The sequence below is a fragment of the Lygodium microphyllum genome, chromosome 9, assembly GCF_053477565.2.
Source record: "Lygodium microphyllum isolate KBCC chromosome 9, Lygodium_microphyllum_v1.1.10, whole genome shotgun sequence".
Classification (NCBI taxonomy): domain Eukaryota; kingdom Viridiplantae; phylum Streptophyta; class Polypodiopsida; order Schizaeales; family Lygodiaceae; genus Lygodium; species Lygodium microphyllum.
In genome coordinates this window covers 159,958,205-159,972,888 of record NC_141143.1, presented here as the reverse complement: position 1 = coordinate 159,972,888, position 14,684 = coordinate 159,958,205, and positions in this window count along the sequence as shown.

The window sequence follows — 14,684 nt, the reverse complement described above, 5'->3', positions numbered from 1 at the left end:
ATTTTTTGTTATTTTTGTTGCTAAATAGTTGTTTTTGGTGATGGATTGTTTGAATTTGAAGATGTTTTGAAGTGCTTGGAATGGTTTGAGTATGTTTGAAGGGTTTATGATGAGGATATGTTATTTTGTAGGGTTCTGTAATTTTTTTTGTTTTTGTTCATCAAGAAGGACAAGGCTTCATGATCCACGTAGAACTTGAAATGCGTTGACAATAGACAGTGTCGAAACTTCTCCAGTACAAACACCATTGCCAAGCACTCAAGCTCTGTCACTGTGTAGTTCCATTCCCTATCAGTGACCTTTCGGCTTGCATAATATATCGGTTGATCTAATTTAGAGGGGGCCTTTTGACATAGAACATCACCTAGCCCTTCAACTGATGCATCGGTGTGCACATGGAACTCCTTCGTCCAATCAGGAGATTGCAAAATAGGTGCTTGGATCAGGCACACTGTTTTAGGGTATTAAAGGCTTCTTCACAGTCATCTGTCCAAAGGAAATCAGCTTCTTTCCTTAGAAGCTTGTGCAGAGGGGCTGCCTTGGTTGCAAAATGTGCAATAAATCTTCTGTAGTAGCCCACATGGCCAAGAAATACTCTTAATTGCTTGAGGTTTGTTGGTGCTGTTAAAGCGACAATCTTTTCAATCTTTGCCGGGTCTGTTGGCAATCCCTTGTGCAGAGACAATATAGCCCAACAGAACTCCTAAGGAGACGCCAAAGACACATTTGTCGGGGTTGAGAGAGATCCTATACTCTCGGCATCTATCAAAACATTGCTTTAGGTGTCCCTAATGCTCACGGATCAAACTATAGACACAAAAGTCATCAAGATACACCTCAATGAAATCATGCAAATGATTCTGGAAAGCAGCCATCATTACTCGTTGGAAGGTGGCAGGAGCATTACAGAGCCCGAATGCACTCTGTAGGCATAGATCCCCCATTCTGTGGTGAAGGTTGTTTTGGATTGGTCCTCTTCTGCGATTTGGACTTGATTATATCCACTGAATCCATCCAAGAGGGAATAAAGCTCATGGCTTGCCACTGTGTCCAACAGTTGGTCTGTAAAAGGGATAGGGAAATGATCCTTCTTCATCTTCGAATTATGACTACTATCTCTGTACTATAACTGTACTGTCTCTGTACTATCTCTGCTCTGTCTCTGTGACTGTCATGTAATAGGGAGAACAGTACATCCATGCTTCTATTTCACTGTCAGATGTAATTTCAGAAGTTAATTCTAGTTGAGGCAGGAGGTATTCACTCATGGACAAGGATTTTACATCCCCTGGCAGTTGGCTTACAGTGCCCACTATTAGGGACTGTGCCTCTGTTTTCTTAGGAAAGATTTGCTTAATAGCCTCTTCATCTCCTGATGTACCATCTGTTACCTCGTTAGAGGAGTCAGTTATGACTTCAATGGATGTGGATCCATTGCCTTTTTGTGATCCATACAACTTTAACACCGCTTTGTTGGGTCCTCTGCCTAGGGTTAGGGTTCCTTTGAACCAATCCGTCCTAGCTCTTGCTTCAAAAAGCCAAGGTCTTTCCAACAGCAGAGGGTATGAGGTCCCATAAGAATTTGGTTTGACCACCAAATATGTCAGCCACCAATAGTCTCTTCCTGCAAAGGTCATTTACTCTGCTTTGGTCTGCTAATCTGATAAGCCACTGTGTAGGTTGAATTCCTTGCAACCCTAAATCCTTCATTGTGACATCTGTCATTATGTTTACTGATGAGCCTCCATCAATCAATGCATCTAAAATGAAGCATCCTTCTATCCATACACTAATCTCTGGGGTTCCAGGATCTAGGAAGGTATTAGCCACATCTACTTCCTTTACAGGCTCTGGGGCCTTATTGGTCTTGGTCGCTGTTGAAGGAGCGATCCTTAATCCACGTCTTCTTGTCAATATGCTTTTGAATTTCTTTCGGCAACAGCTGGGAGACAACATCAGTAATTGTTGGAATGTTACGTTTGGTTTAAAAGTATCTAGGTATTTGACCAAGTCATAATCTTTGATAGGATCCATAGGCTTCTCCAACCGGCTGGGAAATGGGGCTATACCCATTTTTATTTTTCCTTTTTCTTCTAATAATTGCAACATCGGCACTTCTTCTGTTTCTGGAGGTGCTTCTATATCATCCATCTCCTGGGCCTTTGGTCCTATCTCTGGGACTGTCTCTGTAGCTTTCTGTGGCACTGTAGTGCTCTGTACTGCAATGTTCTGTTCTGTACTGCTCTGTCCCTCTGTTGGCAGGTTGAACTTCACAGTCTTAGCAGGAGAGTCATTTCCATTCTAAACCACTGGTTCCTTCTTCTTGGTGCGCGTAACAGCAGCAACTTCCAACTCGACTAGATTGGAAGAAGGCTCTTGTACCTTCTGTTGGCTATCGGTGGCATTGGCCTTTACAGGGGCTGGACTGGGACAGTACTTTGCAATGTGGCCTTCTCCTTTGCATCGACTGCATAAGGGCTTGTAATCCACAGATCGTCTAGGGTTTGGACAATTTGGGGAGATATGTCCCTTTTCTCCACACCTATAACATTCCACCTCTGATCTCTGACCACTGCCAGACTGTCGTCCTCTGTAACTTTGAGAGGGAAACCTCCTTGGACCAAAATTAGGACCAAACTCCCTAGGCTTTGGTCCAATATCCTGTGTTGTCATTTTGGATTCTAGCAAGTTGAATCTTACATTTTCATCCTTCTATCTTTGTTCATGCATCTCTTTCAGAGAGCAAATATCCTCTGTATGGTTCTTCCGCAAACAGTAGGCATAGAAGGCTCCAGGAATGGTTGGTTTTTGGGTACATTCAGTGGCTAAATGTCCCGCTTGATGACACTTTCTGCACCATATATTAGAGCGCATCACATCTCTTCCAACTCCCACAAGAGTGGATATATTGATAGTATTCACCTTCAGCGTCTGTAGCTGCTCTGTAATCACATCCAGAAGCTCTTTCTTGATACTTGCAACTGAGTTGGATAAGTAGTCCTTCAGATTTTCACCTCCTGAAGTGCTTGTAGTAGGGTTTTGGGAAGCGTCTGTAATTACTGCATACACTGGTTGGGTCGATCTAGAAGGTCCTCTGTTCTGGCTTTGATTCAGAGCTCCTGTTGTGACTTGGGGTTGTTGATTCCAATTGGTAGGGTTCCACTATTGTTGAGTCGCCATTGGAGGAACTATTTGAGGCCACTGTTGCTGTGGTTGAACCATCATTTGAGGCACTGTCGTCTGCGACGACCACACTGGATTAGGTGCATTATACTACGGCATTGTTTGCATCTGGGGATAGGGGTAGGGAACTATCCTTGGGACTGCATTTGGTGGGTATACCATTCCAGGCATGGGAGGAGGTAAGACTCCTCTTCCTGGAGTCATTGACAGCCTTGCTTCAACTTCGTCATACAATCTTGCACCTTCCACTGCAGTTTGCAGATTGACTGGTCTTCTCAATTCTACGAACTTGCGAACCTCTGATTGTAGGCCCCTGCGAAACACTCCTTTCTGGAAGCCTTCGTCCAAATGATGGTTAGTCCATCTCTTCAGGATGGATTCCATTCGCGAGACATAAGCTTCTACTCTTTCTCCAGAGAAGTGACTTAGGTTCATGAACTCCTCTCGCATCTGCTCTTCAAAACCTTCACGCTTGAATTTAGTGAGGAAGGCCAACTTCAGGTCATCCCATGTGCCAAAAGTTCATGCTACTTGTCTCTCATACCATTGAAACGCCACGCCCTTGAAAGTGGCAGGGAATATTGCTAACCAATGCTTAGGGGTTCTGGCATTGTTAGCCACACATGCTACCATGAATTCTGCTACATGAAGATCAGGGTCTTCATTGTACTCTCCCTTAAAAACTAGCAATGGGACCACATTTGCTAGCCTGTCATCAATATTTTCAGGACAGATCTGACTAGGAAGGGGACCTTGAGTAGCCATGGGGACTTCTCTAAAGAGTACTTTTAGGGCGTCAAAGGAGGCTTCTGCTACGAGCTCATTCTCAGCTTTGATTTTTGCCTTCTCTCTTCTCATGTACCTCTGGACTCGTTCTAACACTTGCCTCTTTATTGCGTCATTCATCAGGGGGTTGGCTTCAACTAGTTGGTCTGGACTCAACAGGATAGTATTAGAGAGGGCTTGAGTCTCTAATAGATTCTCTGGCCAACATCTCCTCTACTTCCTTCTTTTCAATATCTCTGAATTTAGCTTTCAAACCACTACAGAGGGGAAGATATTCTGTTCTGAAAGTATCAAAACTCATTCTTCTTAGGATTGTTGTTGCGTCATTATAATAATGCCAGCTTCTGAGGGTTTCAACAGTGTATGTTGTGAAAAACACTCTGTCTACCAACTTCTAGTGGGTTGCTAATTGGGCAAACAGAAGATTGTCAGTGCACCAAGCATCCCATGTATCTTGCTGTTGAGCATCCACGAACAAATTCCAACTTTTTTCCTTCTTGTCTTCGTGAACCTCTACAAACCAAGACTCCTAAAGCTTCTTCACAATCTCCCACTTGATGATGTCTGAAAACTTCTCAATGAATGCCAAATCTTCCATGGATGGTCATTCTCTCTGTTTCTGCTCTTCAGTTTGTTCCCAAATAGTTTGCCACCAAGATGCAAGTTTATGCTGCGTCAACAGGAAGAGGAAACAGTCCACCACATAGAGCATGCATCATGATGGTGATATGTTTCCGCCATTGTGGGATGAACTTCTTGTGGAAAGTGGCTTTGATTATGAGAAATTCCAACTCTTTAGTGGAAGAAGGAACTTTACAAGCATCCATTGAATTCTCCTCTTCTTGGCAATGCCATTTCCTTCATTTTCAGCCTCTTCTAATGCTTGTTGATGGCAAGTTTCCCCGACTGCGCACCAAAAACATGGAGCCCCAAGAGGAACACCAAGGAAAAGGGAATTATCTTGCAAGAAAATCTATCTTGTAACATCAACAAGCTTTTATTTCATTCTTTTGATCATCAAAACAAAGAAAACAACAATTCTTCACGCAGCATCATAGTAGATATCTTCCATGGATTTGATAGAATAAACCATAATTTTCAACGTCTTTATATAATCTCTCAATATAACAAAGAACACAAAGGAATTAGCCAACTTTGAATGGAAATCAATCACATATTATTCATCTTCAATGTCTTCATAGTTCTCTCTCTCAATCTCTCATATACAGCTACACTGTTTTTATAGAATTGACTATCTCTGACTCTCTCTCTCTCTCTCTCTCTCTCTCTCTCTCTCTCTCCATCAATAGTACATCATATCATCACTAAAATACTATCATAATAACCCTCAATAATCCTTTTTAGGTCGTGGATTCACCTCCCAAGAGGTATGTCTGATATGAAGAGGCACCACAGCCACTACAGCGTCTTTTCACAGCTCACTACTGTCACTGTCACTTAGTCTTCTCTTCAATCTTCAGCAACTATTTCTTCCACTTGTTTTAGCTCTTTTGAACTTAGATTCATCCTTTCCAAAGGTTAGAAAACTTTCTCAAAGTCACACATACATTCTACAGAACACTTACAGAAGGTCTACAGAATAGTTACAGTACAGTACCAGAACAGCTACAGTACAGTTACAGTACAGAGACAGAGCAGAGACAGAGAGTCTACAGAAGGTCTACAGAAGGTCATTAAAACCTCATAACTCATAATCAAACCATTCCATATTATCAAAAACTATTCAATAAACTTTCAAAAGATCTCAATCTTCATCAATCATCAATCCATGCTTCATACAGAAGACAATCAGAACAAAACAGAAGCTATACAGAAGGTATACAGAACCAATCAGAACATCGTAGAGCTTCATATCTCCACTGAGAATCATCATGGATTTCCAAAACATAATCAATATCATCCAAAACACTCTCAAATACTTCCTTTAACAACCATACATCACTCTAAATCCATCAAAAATCAATCATTCAGACCTCAAAAATAACAAAATTCAGTCAAAAATTCAGTCTTTTTCCACTCTCAACAGAGGCTCATCAGTAAACATAATGATAGATGTGACAATGAAGGACTTAGGGTTGCAAGGAATTTAATCTACACAGTGGCTTATCAGATTGGTGGACCAAAGCAGAATTAAACCGTTGGGCATCCTCCCATACATCAAAACAACCCTTGCAGGAAGAGACTATTGACTGACATATTTGATGGTCAAACCAAATTCTTATGGGACCTCATACCCTCTGTTGTTGGAAAGACCTTGGCCTTTTGAAGCAAGAGCCAGGACGGACTGGTTCAAAGGAACCCTAACCCTAGGCAGAGGACCCAACAAAGTAGTGTTGAAGTTGTATGGATAAGGAGAGCCCTTTGTTACAGCCAGACAATTATTCTCCAATGATGAGATTTTCAAGCTGTTACAGAAGCAAACCAAAGAGATTTTGGATGTCAAGAAAGTGATAAACACTTCAAGAGTATCTTTTTCCATGATCACTGATCCTCTTTGAAAGTTAGTATGCCAGTTCCTCCAAGACAGGTTTATGCCTGCCAAAACACCATCCCATTATTTATCCAAAGAACTCTTCACAGCTTCTAGGATGGTGTTAAAAGGGGTGGCCATTGATTGGAGTACTTACCTACTTACAAAGATGGACCAACATTTTGTCAAAGTAACCAGAGGGAATGTTACAAAATGTCACTTATGGTTCCTACTTATATGCTTTCTTGACATTCTTAGGCCTTAAGAAGGGTGTGCTACCACCTCCTCCATCTGATCCAGTGCCTCCCCCTCCACCTTCAAAAGAGTCAGAACCTATTGACAAAGAGGATCTTGATTCCCCTCCTCCATTGGTCATTCAGTAGAAGCGCTTGAAGCATGTGGCAGATAAAACTCCTTCAGTCCTTCCTTCAGTCACAATTCCTGCTATATCTGGCAGTGACCTCCCTATCTACCTTACATGCAACAATTTATTCCGGGAACATAGAGAGGGTTCTTTGGAAATATCAATCCCTTCACTGAACAGTTTATTGTCAAGAGATGCTATTCCATTCCTTTGTAATGACATCCAGAGTTCGATTGAACTTTTAGTGACAACTTGTATTCAACAGCTATATGTTTCTTTCTATGAAGAATTGATGTAGTCCAAAGACTAGTTGCATAAGGCAACTATAGAGTTAGCCTTTGCTAAAGGCACACTTGCTGATCTGTTTAAGTAGATGGAGTAGCAAACACAAATGATTGAGATCCAGAGAGAAGAAATATCTTCTTTGAAGATTCAGTTAGCAGAAGCTCAGTCAAAGGTCACTAGAGTCTCGGAGGAGAAAGAGAGAATGTCCAAAGAAGCTCAAGAGTTTCATACTCTTTTAGATGCAAAATTGTAAGCTTTGCAGACTGCTCATAATACAGTGGAATCACAAGCTTCCCAGATTAAGCAGTTGCAAGACCAACTGGCACAGTCACGGTCTGTTCCTCCAAGCCCCAATGTTCCTATTATTCCTTCTATCTCTCAGCAGGACTTGGCAGTTCTCCAGAGACAGGCCACATTGTGTCCCTTGTTTCAAGATAAAGTGGAAAGATTGCAGTCCAGGATGGATTTGTTATGGTCTACATTTGAGCACTTTTAGGAGTATGTTCCTCCGACCATTCTTTCTTTGTCCACTATCAGTTGCAGAAGTTGGCCTTCTATATGAAGCTTTCAACGATGGATTTTCCTCTTCCAGAGGATGGTTGGAGTGGGACTTGGTCTTCTGATTTTCTGACAGAAGTAGTCCGTATGGTTTTTGAAGATTCTGTGACAATGGATACCATGTTGCTGTCTTACATGTATCTACGAGGTGATCTGTTGATTTCAGATGATGTAGATATGGCCTGGTATGTGGGGGATGTGGTTTTGCAAGCTGTCTTGTATGTCAACTATTTGGAGTTGCAGATAGAAGACATGTTCCAGTGTTATTCTTCAAAAGTGACTACTTGCCCTGACAATTCATGGCACTCAATGATTGATTCTGTGGTCGTGAATCAATGTCAGAATACAGCTTCTACTTATGTGCAGAGCACTAACCAACTGAGGGTGGATCTCCTAGCTTATCTTTCCAAAAACCATCCATTTGATTCAACCTTTTTTTATGCCTACCAGAGAAGATCTATCTTGGGTGCCTCTGTTCCTACCATATTGTACTATCAACAAATGGCTCATCACTATGATACTTATCTTTCCCTTTATCAAACCAATTCAGCAGCAATCTTACCTCTTCTTTTCCAACCTCAGGGTTTTTCTCAAATTCCTATATTTACCTATTGTTCTTTTATCAAAGATCGAGTCTTTTCTCCTTCTTCGCCATGCCCTTCTCCATCTATCCATATATTTACCTATTGTTCTTTTATCGAAGATCGAGTCTTTTTTCCTTCTCCGTCATGCCCTTCTCCATCTATCCATATAGCTTCTACTTTTCTTGTTTATCAATTGATACCTTTCTTAACTGATTCACTTAAATTTTCAGCCACTCCTTCTTTATCTTATTTCTCCTTTTATGATTTTGCCTACCCATCTCTTCATCCTCTTTTACTTATTCCACTTCCATCTCCTGCCACTTCTATTTCTCAACCCCCTCAGTTGGTTAGTGAATATGATGGATTTGATCAGTAGATTCCAAGAAGAAGAGGATGGAGCTCGACTAATTCTCTTACTACGGGACCACAGATAAACTTGCCAATAATTCCAGGAGACTGGACAACTGCTAGTCTAGCATACCAGAATTACCTCCATTTTGCTCACCAATATTCACAATCTCTAGATCCTTCAGTGAGATTGACAGCTCATTTTGCTTGGTATCTAGCATACATGCATAGGCATTTCCATAATGATCAAAAGGCCATTCCAAAGCTTTGTATGAATGTCAATGTGAACATTGATTCCCAACAGTTGGATGTCCTATATTTTCATGCCCTATGTCTACCTAGTAGATATCTTGTTTTGCTAGAAAGGATGTGCTGCCTGCAGTTCTTTCAAAATCCTCCAAAGACATTTGTAGATGAGTCCTTCTCCATGGATCGTTTTCGAAACCACCAAGCCTTCAAAAGGGATCACCTTCATTGATGCCTTTGCAATGTATTTTGGATGATTCTTAATGATATATATCTCTCTTTTTGGAGGTGTCATTCAGATGGTTGTGTTTAGTGTTTGTGTTGTGGGCTAATTGTATGTGATGAGTTCGTGCTGGTTGAATAATTTGTTTGAGAGCTCTTTTCAAACTATTGATCGTGGATGGAAAGCCTATGATGGAAAGTTGAAGAAGAACCTCTTATATCCTTTACAAATTTGTTATGACTTTCAATTGTTTATCAGATGTGTTAATGAATAACGAAGTTTTCCTTTAGTAGTATTCTTTTCTAGAGATACAGGTGATAAGTTGGGGTCGTGGTTAAGAGAGATCATTGAAGATCCTACGGAAGATAAAATTGACCTCTTTAGTGAACTTATATTCTTCTTTTCCTTAGGTCGCGAGGACGCTTCCTTTCTAAGTGTAGGGATATGTTGAGAGTGGAAAAAGACTGAATTTTTGATTGATTTTTGTTGTTTTTGAGGACTGAATGATTGATTTTTGATGGATTTAGAGTGATGTATGGTTGTTAATGGAAGTGTTTGAGAATGTTTTGGATGATATTGATTATGTTTTAGAAGATCATGATGATTCTCAGTAGAGGTATGAAGCTCTATGATGTTCTGATAGGTTCTGTTGAGGTTTTGATTGGTTCTGTATACCTTCTGTAAAGCTTCTATTTTGTTCTGATTTTCTTCTGTATGAAGCATGGATTGATGATTGATGAAGATTGAAATATTTTGAAAGTTTATTGAATAGTTTTTTATAGTTTGAAATGGTTTTAGTATAAGTTATGAGGTTCTGATGACCTTCTGTAGAGCCTCTATCTCTACTTTGTAACTATTTTATATCTGCTCTGGTACTGTACTGTACTGTTCTGTAGATCTTCTGTAAGTGTTTTGTAGAATGTACGTGTGACTTTGGGAAAGTTTTGTAACTTTTGGAAAGGATGAATCTAAGTTCAAAAGAGCTAAAACAATTGGAAGAAGCAGCTGCTGAAGACTGAAGAGAAGACTGGAGTGACAGTGACAGTAGTCAGCTACGAAGAGACACTGTAGTGGCTCTGGTGCCTCTTCACATCAGACATACCTCTTGGGAGGTGCATCCACAACCTAAGAAGGATTATTGAGAGTCATTATGAGAGTATTGTAGTGAGGAGATGATGTACTATTGAGAGAGAGAGAGAGAGAGAGAGAGAGAGAGAGAGAGAGAGAGAGAGAGAGAGAGCCAGAGAGAGCCAATTCTATCAAAACAGTATATCTGTATATGAGAGATTGAGAGAGAGAACTATGAAGACATTAAAGATGAATATTATGTGATTGATTTCCATTCAAAGATGGCATATTCTTCTATGTTCTTTGTTCTATTGATGGATTCTGTGAAGATGTTGAAGATTATGGTTGATTCTATCAAATCGGTGGGGGATATCTACTATGATGCTGCGTGAAGAATTGCTATTTTCTTTGTTTTGGTCATTAAAAGAATGAAATAAAAGCTTATTGATGTTACAAGATAGATTTTCTTGCAGTAGAATCCCCTTTTCCTTGGTGTTCCTCTTGGGGCTCCAACAATAGCAAACCAAGGATTTATCAATCAAAAACCACCCCATAGAGGAAAGACCTAGGACCCTAAAGTTTAAACCACCAAATGAATGTATGCAATTGAGAAGCAATCTCAAGATTCAATCTCCCACTATGAGTAAAGACCTAGTCATGGTAGGTTGATACACACTTAAAACACCACTATTCATGATGACGACCTAGTTGCTGAGTTAGTTGGCCTAGAGACCATGGGTGCAACAATAAGCTCAATGGTTGGATATTTGGGAGAAGCCTTAGATGAATTCTGAGCTATCATAGATAGCTTTGAATGCACCATGGACTGACATGTCTCCAATATGACCCCATATGCCATGGAACAAAAGCTTTTAAAGTTGCAAGACTTGGACATAAGTACCCTTACTCAATTGATAGGCATTAAAGATTATGCAATGCAACTCGAGACAAATAGCATATGAATAATGCTACTAAATGTAGGAGTTGGAGGAATGTCACAAGATTTGTTATCAGATCTTGTGTAATGATGCTTTTTTTAAATTGCATGGATACATTGCAAATGGGAAACCACGTAGCTCAAACACTCTCCATCAGAATGGAAAATACACTAAGAGTGAGGGATCAAGCAAGGATTCACAAAAAAAGTTTGATAGATATAGAGCTAGGGACAATCCCTATAGCTTCGTTAAACAATTCGAAGAAGTCTACAAGGCAAGCAATCCCATGGGTGATAGTAGGTATAAACATTCGGATTATACTTGGGAAAAAAAGGGCAAACCTTGTTTTAGCAAGCTTGACACAATTGAGAAAGCCTCATTTGCATTGCTTGAAGACATCTTTATAAACTGCTTAATGGAAGCTCCTATAGTGATAACCTCATTGTTTGTTTAATATTGAGTAACAGGAAGAGGAGAGCATGAGAGACTACGTCTCGAAAATGACCCACTAACAAAGCCGTAACAAAAGCATTTATCAAGGGCATCTATGATGGAAGAATCTATGAACCATCCGAAGAAACTCAAGTATCAATTGATCGAGCATCAATGGTGTATTAGACAAGGCTATTCTAGTTGAGAATCTTCATAGAGAAAGATGTAGAGATAAAATGGCCATACATACCTAGCAAGACCCTCAACTAAGTCAAGGCAAAGTTAAAATGAGTGAGACACAAGTGGCTAAAGTCAAGAAGCAGCAAGCATGAGCTCCTAAATATTGTTAAAGCCTTGAAGCAGCTTCAACCATATCGTCCAAATGTGGAGTGTATCCCAAGGGGTTCACTCTTTGTAAGGGAGACACCTCACTTGCAAGCAAAGAATCTTGGAAAGCCACTTATCTATATATAGTTCTTGCAAGAGTCATACGAACCCCCTTTTTACACGTATACAAGGTATCAAAAAAGTTTATTACATACCTCCTATAGATATAATATTTTGTATTCTATTTGGATACAAGATTTTGTACACACACACACACACACACACACACACACAATTGGCTCAATTTATCCAACATTATTTTTATTTTCACAAAGAGGGAAGTATAAGCTACAAACCACTTAAGTTAGATGCATAACTATACTAATCATGGTGTCTCATTAGTGCTAAGCCATGAGGATGTGGGACTTAGATCTTGTTGAAAAACATGGATCTAGAGCATGGCAGCTATGGAGGTTGGAAGATGAAGACCATATTCATAATGACATAGATTAGATAGGACCAACTGTTACTCAAGTGAATTAGGTTCCAAGATGGAAGCTTGGACTCATAAACATAATCTTGAGTATGACACTGACTATGACTGAAAGGACAAAGTACAGTTGTATTCCATCATTGAATGATAAGAAGGTATATCACTTTATAGGCTCATGATGGTTCCCTTTTTCTCCATTGTGCATATAGGATTCACGACATCTTTTCTTGGAGCATACATCATTTGTCATTTTTCAATAGATACCATGCTTAGTGTAGGCATAAGAAAAGCCTCATCTCTTTGTGTGCCAAGTGAGCTTGAAACACTGACACAAAGTGGAAGGTACAAGCTACAAACCATTGAAGTTAGATGTATGACTACACTAATCATGGTGTCTCTTTTATGCCAAGCCAAGAGGATGTGGAACCAATATACCATGCTTAGTGCAAGCATAAGGAAAGACTTACATCTTTGTATGCCAAGTGAGTCTAGGACACCAACAGAAAGCAAAAAGTACAAGCTATAAATTACTTAAGTCAAATGCATGACTACACTAATCCATGGTATCCCTTTAATGCCAAGACACAAGAATATGGGACCTAGGCACTATGGATAGTGCACACATAAGGAAAGCCTTGTGTCTTTAGGTTCAAAGTAAGGCTTGGGATGTTGACACAAAGTGAAAAGTACAAGCTATAAACCATTTAAGTCAGATACATGACTACACTAATCCATGGTGTCCCTTTAGTGCCAAGCTATGAGGACAGGGGACCCAAATACCATGCTTAGTGCAAGCATAAGGAAAGCCTTGCACCTTTGTGTGCAAAGTGAGGCTCGGGACACTGACACAAAGTGGAAAGTGCAAGCTATAAACCACCTAAGTCAAATGCATGACTGCACTAAATCCACGATTTCTCTTTAGTGCCGAGCCACAGGGATATGGGACCTAGACACCATGCTTAGTGTAGGCATAAGGAAAGCCTTGCATCTTTGCATGCCAAGCAAGGCCTAGGATACTGAAACAAAGCTTTTCCATAACATGATGCTTATTCATAATGTCAACATCTTAGGAAAGGCTTCTTCCTTCAAAAAAATTCAAACGGAAAATCTCTAACTCTTTTTTCATAACACCCTTGACACGTATACCTCTTTTTCTCAACTCATCTTTCATCTAGATCACCTTATGTTGATCTAACACTGTATTTTCTAAGAAAATGGCCTTAGCATGGCTAGGTATATTAATGGAATTGCTTTTCAATTTAAAGGATAGAAGATAGATCACATTCAAATAAGAACACGATGCCACAAAGAATTTCCTTTATGAACATCTTGTAGTACCTTCTTCAAGAGGACCATTGGATGGTTTCACACTTGTATTACAAGTTACAATCCCCCCTGTTTGCACAAGGGCTTGCAAGGGTACTTCACAAGAGAGGAATTCCAGTATGCCCATTGTTATCCAAGTGACGGTTAAACCAACTTCCCCCGTGCCAAAACATCCCATGAACCTAGCTTTAAGAGCTATGATTGTAACGCAGTAAGTAGTTTTCTTCCTAACCACCAAAAAAAGAACACTCGTGAGTCCCTTCTTACTACTTATAGGAGTTTTGACTTGCAAGTTGAGTCAAGTTCATTGAACTGCTAAAAGCCTTTTTTTAAAAAAATTGGGCACCCTATATGATATATCCTCAGCTTTCCAGGCACTTGGAAGTTGGAGAGTGGACTCTGGTGGGGCGCGGGGCGGCCAGAGGGGAACTAAAAACGACAGTCCTCCTTAGTAAATGCGTGCAGGACAGACAGAGTTTGCAACAACTACGCAACGCCGGGGCCCGGTATCACTGTGAATCGTGATACGATAATCGATTTTTGAGAGAGAGAGAGAGAAGGCGTATGAGTAGGCATACTAGAAGATGGTGGGCCAGAACCCGCGGGGCGAGGCTTCGCGAGAAGCTTCCTTGGCGGGGTGGGTTTATATAAACAACCGCGCGACGACTCGTCTGTAAGTTATGACCCTTATCCACTCTACAATATCATTGCACGTCATCGCCATTGGCTTTCCGGAGTCAACAAAATTGGGTGCGTAGTTTGTCTCTCTGTTCGCCTCGTCCACAGACAGATTCACACACGCTTGCTCTGCGTCTCTGCTCGCCTCGTCCACAGAGAGATTCACACGCTTTCTCTGCGTCTCTGTCCGCCCCCCCGCACGCACGCACACAAGGAAGAGTTCCACTTTGCTGCCCCTCACACACACACACACAGCGCCCTCTCTCATCCGATCATGGCTTCACTAGCGATGGATCTGACGTATTCGCGGCCGCCTTCAGCTTCCTGCTGTCCTCTGCCCTCGAGTCTATCCTC